We start from the raw sequence: 8,076 nt of genomic DNA, 5'->3' as shown, positions 1-8,076 counted from the left end.
TGCTCAACTCTGCTCTCGTAGGAAGGCGGTCCCAGAACACCTTCCATAGAAAGAGAGCTACCCTCGGGTGAAGTCCGGATCTCCAAATCCACGTGCTATCCGGGCCCGGCTCGTGCTCTGGCTGAATGGCGCGCGTGAGGTCTCTCAGCCTGACACTGGCCCGGCTCGAAGTGCCCCACACCCTGACATCTGGCCCCCCGCATCCTGGTAACGGGAGGGATCGAATCCTCGCAGATAGGTGTACCCCGAACAATAGCCTGAGTCTGGCCTCATCCCACTCTGCACCTCCTGGTGCTAGGAGGTCGCACACCCGTAGCCCCTCAGCTGCCTCTGTGTCAAACATAGTCGGCCAACTGCTCAGGGGCAAGGAGTCCACCCATGAGTCGCCGGTCACATCAATACTACGGCCGTCGCCAATCAAACACCTGATATGTGCCGATACTGACGGCAGGTACCTCCCGATCTCACGCCACATGAAGGATACTCGGCGACCACTCTGTGCCACCCCCGAAGCCCCTCGGCCATATCTGGCTGCCATCACCTGACTCCAGAAGCCGTGTGGCTCTAATATGAACCGAGCCGCATGCCGAGCAATGAACGCCTCGCGCCTCTCAATGAGGGACTGCACTCCCAGACCACCCTCACTAGTGGGCCTGCAAACCTGCTCCCAAGCTACCAGGTGCACGCCATGACCTCCACCGTATGACCCCCACAGGAAATTCCGAAGAAGGCGTTCGATCCTTAACAGGACCGTCTTTGGAACCACTGTGTTGGCCATGAGATACACCGGTATAGATCCCAACACCGCTCTGACCAGCGTCACTCTCCCCATCATGGATAAAGAAGACGCCCTCCAACCCTCCAGCCTGCTCTGAACACGCTGCACCAAACCGGAACACTCAACCACCCGTAGCCTCCGGCCAATAGTAGGCACACCTAAGTAGGTAAGTGTCCCCTCCTGCTCCGGTATCTGCAAGATCCCCCTGATCTCCTGTCTGACTCCGCTCTCTGTGCTGGGGCTGAAAGAGATGGTGGATTTGGAAAAATTCACTCTCTGTCCGGACGCCGCGCAGTAGGCCGCCACCACCCGGCGAAGAACCCGAGCCGCTGAAGTCCGTGCCCTGGCCATAAGAAGACAATCATCAGCAAAGAGTAAGTGGGTGAGAGGGTGGGCCCCCGTGGCTGGGACATAAGCCTCCAGCTCCCGGCTAGCACACGCTCTCTGCAGAGACCGAGATAAAACATCAGCACAGATAATAAACAGATAAGGGGATAAGGGACATCCCTGCCGTAGTCCTATGGAGGACTCGAAGAAAGGTGTTGGCGTGCCGTTGATCAAGATAGAAAACCTTGGCTCCCGGACACACCCCATAACCCAGCCGATCCACTGCCTGGGAAAGCCATATGCCTCCAGCGCCCGCTGAAGAAAGCTCCACCTGATCCTGTCGTAAGCCCGCTCCATATCCAGCTTGACTGCATCAGGCAGTGCCGCTTCGATGCTCGCCGGAGATCCCACATCATTTCCTGGGCCAACATGACATTATGAGAAATATTCCTGCCGGCCACAAAAGCCCCCTGCTCCTGGCAAATGATACCAGGCAGGAGGGGTTTCATTCTGCCCACCATAATTCTTGCCACAACCTTGTATAGGGTTGTGCACAAGCTAATGGGCCTAAAGTGACAAGGTTCAGCCGCATTTTGACGTTTAGGTATTAGTGTGATGAAGGTGGCCTTCCAGTCCACAGGCATAGCTGCGTGGGCAAAGAAACACTGGATAGCCTCCACCACCGCGAGTCGAATAATACCCCAATACTGCCGAAAGAAAAAGGGGGGGAAACCGTCAGGTCCCGGGGCCTTGTCCATTGCCAAGGCCCAGACTGCCTCCTGTACCTCCTGTGCCGACACCTGCCGGGTCAGAGATACACTCTCAGCATCACAAATGCATGCATCCACCGTCAGAGAGGGGTCCCCATCAGTGGCCTCCTCATCCTCCGTCCATCTAGAACGGAAAAAATCGAGTAAGACCTGCCGGATGGCAGGCTCGCCCTCCACACGATGTCCAGATCCATCTCGCAGTGAGTGGATCATGCTCCTCAGTCTCCGGATAACCGTCGACCGGTGAAAAAACCTGGTGTTGCGATCACCCTCGCTTACCCACTGCACCCGAGATTTTTGTCGCCAAAAAATCTCATGCTGCCGTAGCAGCGAATGGTGAGTCGCAAGAAGTCCCCGGAGATCGGCCATATCGTCCTCCGGAAGCACGCCTCCTAGGTCTTCCTTTCTCTGCAGCTCAGCGATCGAGGTCTCAACCCCCTCCAGTCGCCGAAAGATATCGCCCACAACTTCACGGTTCCATCGGCGGAGGCGCCGTTTGGTCAGCTCAAGTTTGCGTGAGACCCGTTGCATGGCATCGCCATGCACCGGGGCCCGCCACGCATCGCGAACAATATCCCAAGACTGGGGGTACGACAGCCAGACCTTCTCAAAGCGGAAGGGGCTGCAGTGCGTGGGGCCTGATGAGGTGGACAGTAGCAGTGGGCAGTGGTCCGAGGCAATCCGTGGCAAATGACTAACTCGGCCTGTGGGAAAACGGAGGATCCAATCAGGGGTCGCAAAAGCCCTATCTAATCGCTCCCAAACCCTAGCACTGCCCAACTGATTATTGCACCAGGTAAACTGTGGTCCCGAGAAACCCAAGTCTACTAGGCCGTTCCGCGACACAAAGTCTCGAAACTCTCTCCTGTCCGCTGTCTCCGACATGGACCCGGTGAAATTGAATTCCAGCGGAATGATCGGCCGGACAGAGGCTAGGGCTGCTTCCTTCCCACCGCGTCCTTCCTTGTGTGTCGGAGATATAAAGCGAGTGCCCCACTCATATTCAAAAGGCGCTACTTCAATTCAAGCGCAAGTCCCCTACTTTGACTATAAGAAGGAGAATCACTGGCGTGGTTTCTCCCCCCCCATCGTCACTCGATCCGTGAAAGCAGCTCCCCCCCGCTTCTCATTTTCGCTCTGGATACAATTGAAATCACCAATTGCTACCGCCGGGATGCCCTGGGCGGTCAGGTTGGTGATCTCCTGCCAGAGGACTCTCCTAGCCCGATGGTCCGTGCTAGCGTACACACCACACAGTACCCATGGAGCAGCGTCGGGTCGTGATACTATCATGATTACTTGTTGGGAGCAGTTGTGGAAGACATCAACTGTCCCCACACCCCGCCTCCACAGAACCAAGATGCCTCCCGACAGCCCCTGGGAGTCGACTGCATAGGTCTCCCAATCCCTCTCCATGCGTCGTCTCAAACGGCTGAGCCCGTCGCCAGATAATCGGGTCTCACATAGGAAACAGATCTCCGGACTATGAACCTGGACTAGTCGTTTGAAAGTAGACATGAAGGACGGCTTGGCCGCCCCCCTACAGTTCCAAGCAAGTATCATCATGGGTCACAGTCCACATAGTCGGCCTCAGACCCATCCTCTCCCAGAGTCACGGAACCACCCTCAGGCTCGGCGCCCCGGCAGTCTCGCCCCTCCTCGCCACTAGCTACGGCTATGGCCCCCATAACTGCTGCCCTGACACGCTGCACGGCAGTAGAATGGTCCGTGCCCCCTCCTAGTGGCGGTGCCTCCGCCATGCTCCCCACCGCATGTGGGGTGGGGAGGTCCCCCACCACGCACCTGCCTGGGTCAGCGTCCTCCCGCACCCCCGCAGCCGGTGTGCCGAAGCGAAAAACTCCATCCGGGCCCCCCAGGGCCCACGACCTCACCCCACAGTCGCGGCTCACTCGATGCACCCACCATGGGGTGGTCCTGAGCTAAGGAAGCCGGGACACACAGGCCCCCCGGACCCGAGGCTGACTGGGCAGAGTCCAAAAGGCCCCCACCCGCCAGACCCCGGGTTGCCTGGGCCTCCGGGCCAGCCCCAGAGGTCGGAGCCATCAGGGCCAGCGGTCCCATGGCAGATTGGGCCCGCAGGCCCTGCAGCTCAAACGGGCTCGCGCCCTGCTCACAGGGAAAGATCCCCATGACAGGCGCGCCCTCAGCATTGGGCGCGCCCGCGGCAACAGGCGCGGACCCCGTGCGGGGCGCGCCAGCAACCATCGGCGCGCCGCCAGCGCCTGGCGCGTCGTCAGGGGACGGCGTGCCGATGGCGCAGGGCGCGCCGATTAAGCGGGCCGGCCCACGTCCACGGCGCCCAGCCCGCTGGGCCCGTGCGCGTTGGGCCTGCCCAGAGGCTTGGTTAGGCAGACCTGGGCCCCCTTGTGGGCCGCGGCCCGCTGGGGGTCTGGGCCGTTTTTGGGCTTGGGCCCGTACCACGACCGTCCCACTGGGCCCAGGATCAGCCCGTGGGAGGACCGAGTCGACCGAGACGATCTGGTCAACCCGCCAGCTCGGCCCCAGGTCCACCGGTTCAACCGAGTCAACCCGGACGGGGCCTGTTAGGAGGTTCAGAGCCGGCCTGTCCCCATCCCCGGCCAGCGGCGACCGGCGGCGCGCGACCTTCGTTGGCTTCTGCCAACCGTCGGTGTCCGCCGGTGACGCCGGCGAGGTCGGGCAGGCCGCCGTGGGTGGCACCCGGGTCGATGACGACCCAGACCCCTTATCGGGCCCAGTCGTCTCCCCCGGTCGCGGCGGAGGGTTCTCCCGTGGAGCTCTCCGCCGCGTCGCCACCATCCAAGGGCCAAAGACTGGCCCTTGGTCCTCCTCCTCAGTGGCCGGAGGCGACTGATCTGTCCCGCCCCCCGGGTCCACCGCCCCCGAGAACGAGCCGTCCGCGGCTCGGCCCTTCGCTGGAAAACGACAGGCGGCGGCATCCACATGACCCATGCGCCCACACCGGGGGCAGATCGTCGGGACGTTTTCAAAAACAAAGGGCTGCCAGCGAACCTTCTTGATTCCCTGGATCAAAACCCCCGGCAACAGGGGCGTCGTGGTGTCGATAGCAACCTTTACCCGGGCAAAGCCCATAGCCCCCTGTTGCTCGGTGATTTCGTCCACCGCAATCGGCCGGCCCGCCCTTGCCGCAATGTGGAGGATGGTCGAAGTCGACCAATACTCCGGCGGGAGGCGGGGCAGTCGAAGCCATACCAAAGCAGTCTTGACCGTGTCGGCGTCCGGCTCGAAATCCGGGACCCAAGGGCTCATGGCGAGGAGCTGCCCCGCCACCACCCACGGGCCCTGGCTCAGGGCACGGTCGCGGTCCTCCGTCGACCGGAACCGGAGGGCGAGATGGTCGGCCGCGAGCGGGACGGCCACCACGTCCTTCAGTTTTGCCCGGGCGGCCACATCTTTGGCCACCCACTCCGCCGGGACGCGGCGGCCGAAGCTACGCGCCAACAGAGCACACCCCTCCCATTTCAGCCGGGCCGCCGCTATCGGCTCCTCCGGTAGTCGGAGGACGTCCGGGAAGCGGCGGCTCAACCGCTCCACCTCCTCGGCCGTGGGCCATTGAGTAACCCACGGCCCCGGCCGCGACCAAGCGCCGGAGTTCCCACCGCGCCCAAAGGAGTTGGACTTACCTGGGCCTCTAGCCGCTCCCTCCGTCGTCTTCCCCGTCGGCTCCGTCGACTTCCCCGCCGGCGCCTTCCCTTTGCGGTCCATAGGGTTTCCCCCAACCGCTCGAGGACCACCCGAAGCCGAGGCACTCGCAGAGAAGGAAAACACACGTTCAGTATTTCACACCGCCCCGCCCGCCCGCCGTGGATGCCACACCGGAAGGCAGGAGCCTAGCCAAGCACCGATGAGACGCCGCCGGCTAGCCGTTACAGTCGGTCCGTTCACTTTCTCGCACTTCGCTGGAGCTTCTCGCTCTAACTAGTTTGTTTTCGATTCCATGTGCTGGTATTCGAAATGCCCGTTTTAGTAAAATAATAATAATAATAATAATAATATTTTTAATTAGTCACTAATAAGAAAAGGGTTTCAATAACGCCGTTATTTTCTGTACAATGGGACCGGCCAAAACTGCAGTATGGACTGCACAAACAATTATCTATGCTCAAGTACTAAGAAAATACACCCTGCAAGATTGAAATCTAATAAATAGAGCTATGACCATGGTACATCATATCATACTGGACCTTTGATACCGACATTCATTACCGATCCGACCGATACAGTAATAAAATGACACCAATATCAAATTTAGTACTGAGATAATATATTTTGGATGAGATAAATCTTGGGACTAAAAGAATTATTATAGTTGGAAATCCAAACTTGCCCAAATTTAAATTATTTAGAATTTAAAAAATATACTTATTATTACCCTCTACTATTTTTTATAATAAAAATAATAATTAATAATGAAAAATAAAGACGTTTATTGTTCAAGAAACTGCTGATCAAATATATTTTTTTTGATTGAATAACAATTACTCGTCAACTGGTACAGCAATATAAATTTTTGAAAAGTTAGAATAGTGCAAATTCTGTATAAAGAATTATTTTCATTATAGGACAATTGTTATAAAAAAAATAATAGTTAGACAATGATTGTCGTTTAAATACAATCGAATCTATATTGCATTATAAAAATGAATTTTTAAATTTCAAAATGTTCCCAACAGGATTTTGCTATTACATTTTTTCTGGACCATAATGTTCTTCAAAAGTAATTCAAAAATAGACTTACTTCAAAAAATATTCTAATTTGAAGATGTATTTGTCCCCATTTTTTGTTCCTAGTTAGTTGGTGCCTTAGTATCAACTTTTCTATTGTTTGGGTTTTTCTAAAGACTTTCTGTTGATTCATAACAAATAAGGAAGCTAACAAGGAATAATGGACATAGCATCATCGCTTAATTTGTAGGTTTTTTTGCATTAATACCTTCAAAAAATTCAAATTCGTGTGAATACCCCCTTAAAACTTATCTTTATATCTATACCTTTATAAAATATTATCTCTGCACAAATGCCGTATTAACTATTCTTCTAACATCGTTAATAAAAACCATATTTATTTTAATTTAAAATAAAATAAAATTTTTAAATTACCGTTTTGCCTCTATTGGAATCGCGATCACAATCGCCTTCTTGATCGCGATAGCGGGGATCGTGATCCCGCTCGTGATCAAGAAAACAAGTAATCTCTCATGCTGGTTTTCAAGGACTTCTGCGAATCCTGGTTCCGTTTCCATCGCGATGGCTTAGGAATGCAGGAAGTCATTGAAAACACCAGACATGAGTCTTAATGCGGGTAGTGATTACTCCCCTCAGAATGTAGAAAGACAAAATAAGACTCCAACCAGAGTAGTTCTCGTACAGTACGTGAGACGCAGAAATAAGAGAGCGAGAAGCATAGCAGAGAGCAGAAAGTTACAATAGCTATATAAGCTTTGTGCGTAGCCCCTGTGAGGGCTTGAGGCCACGACAGAGCACAGGAGAGCGCCCTACAAATGCAAGGTCTCCGGGTGCCGGCAGACATTCAGGTTTGTGCCTGATTTCAGTGGTCACAGAAGAAAAACTGGGCATTATGTGAATTCTCGTGCCAGATGAATACTCTTGTTTTTAGGATTGAGGATTTGGTTCTGGCTGCCAAGGGTTTCTTTCAGGTATGGAAGGATAAGTCCTTCCTAACTTTTGGGTAGTTCTAACGTTCCTTTTTCTTTGAAGATCAGCAAAAGACAATCCAATTAGCATTCAGATTCACTGATTGGGTGTAGATTTGTACAGACTGATTCCCTGAAAGTCTGCAGTCCTCTGCTGACATTGTTAATTGAATGTTGAATCAATCTTGTCAATTCGTTACGTTCTAATATTTAGTATTGGTTTCTGTTATATCTGTAACTGTCTTTTGCTAATTTGACATGCTATTGCTGGTGAAGTCACTGAAGTCAATAAGCATAAACAATTGCGGCTGTTAATGGGGCCACGGTCTGTTTCCATCCCAGCTTCTTCTTCTCCTACTTAGAGTGGTGCATTATCTTGTCTCCCATTCTGCTCTTGCAGCATCCATAATCGTGCTTGTTTTCTGAGAACCCCCACCTTTTGGCTTTTTTAAGGTGAACTTTGACAATAGTGTTGATGAAGGAGAGAGCAATGAAGGTGCTGGATTTATTATCAAAGATCACAATA

The sequence above is a fragment of the Phoenix dactylifera genome, chromosome 11 (genome assembly GCF_009389715.1).
Source record: "Phoenix dactylifera cultivar Barhee BC4 chromosome 11, palm_55x_up_171113_PBpolish2nd_filt_p, whole genome shotgun sequence".
Lineage (NCBI taxonomy): Eukaryota > Viridiplantae > Streptophyta > Magnoliopsida > Arecales > Arecaceae > Phoenix > Phoenix dactylifera.
The sequence above is the reverse complement of the archived record's forward strand: the minus strand, read 5'-3'. Positions refer to the sequence as shown.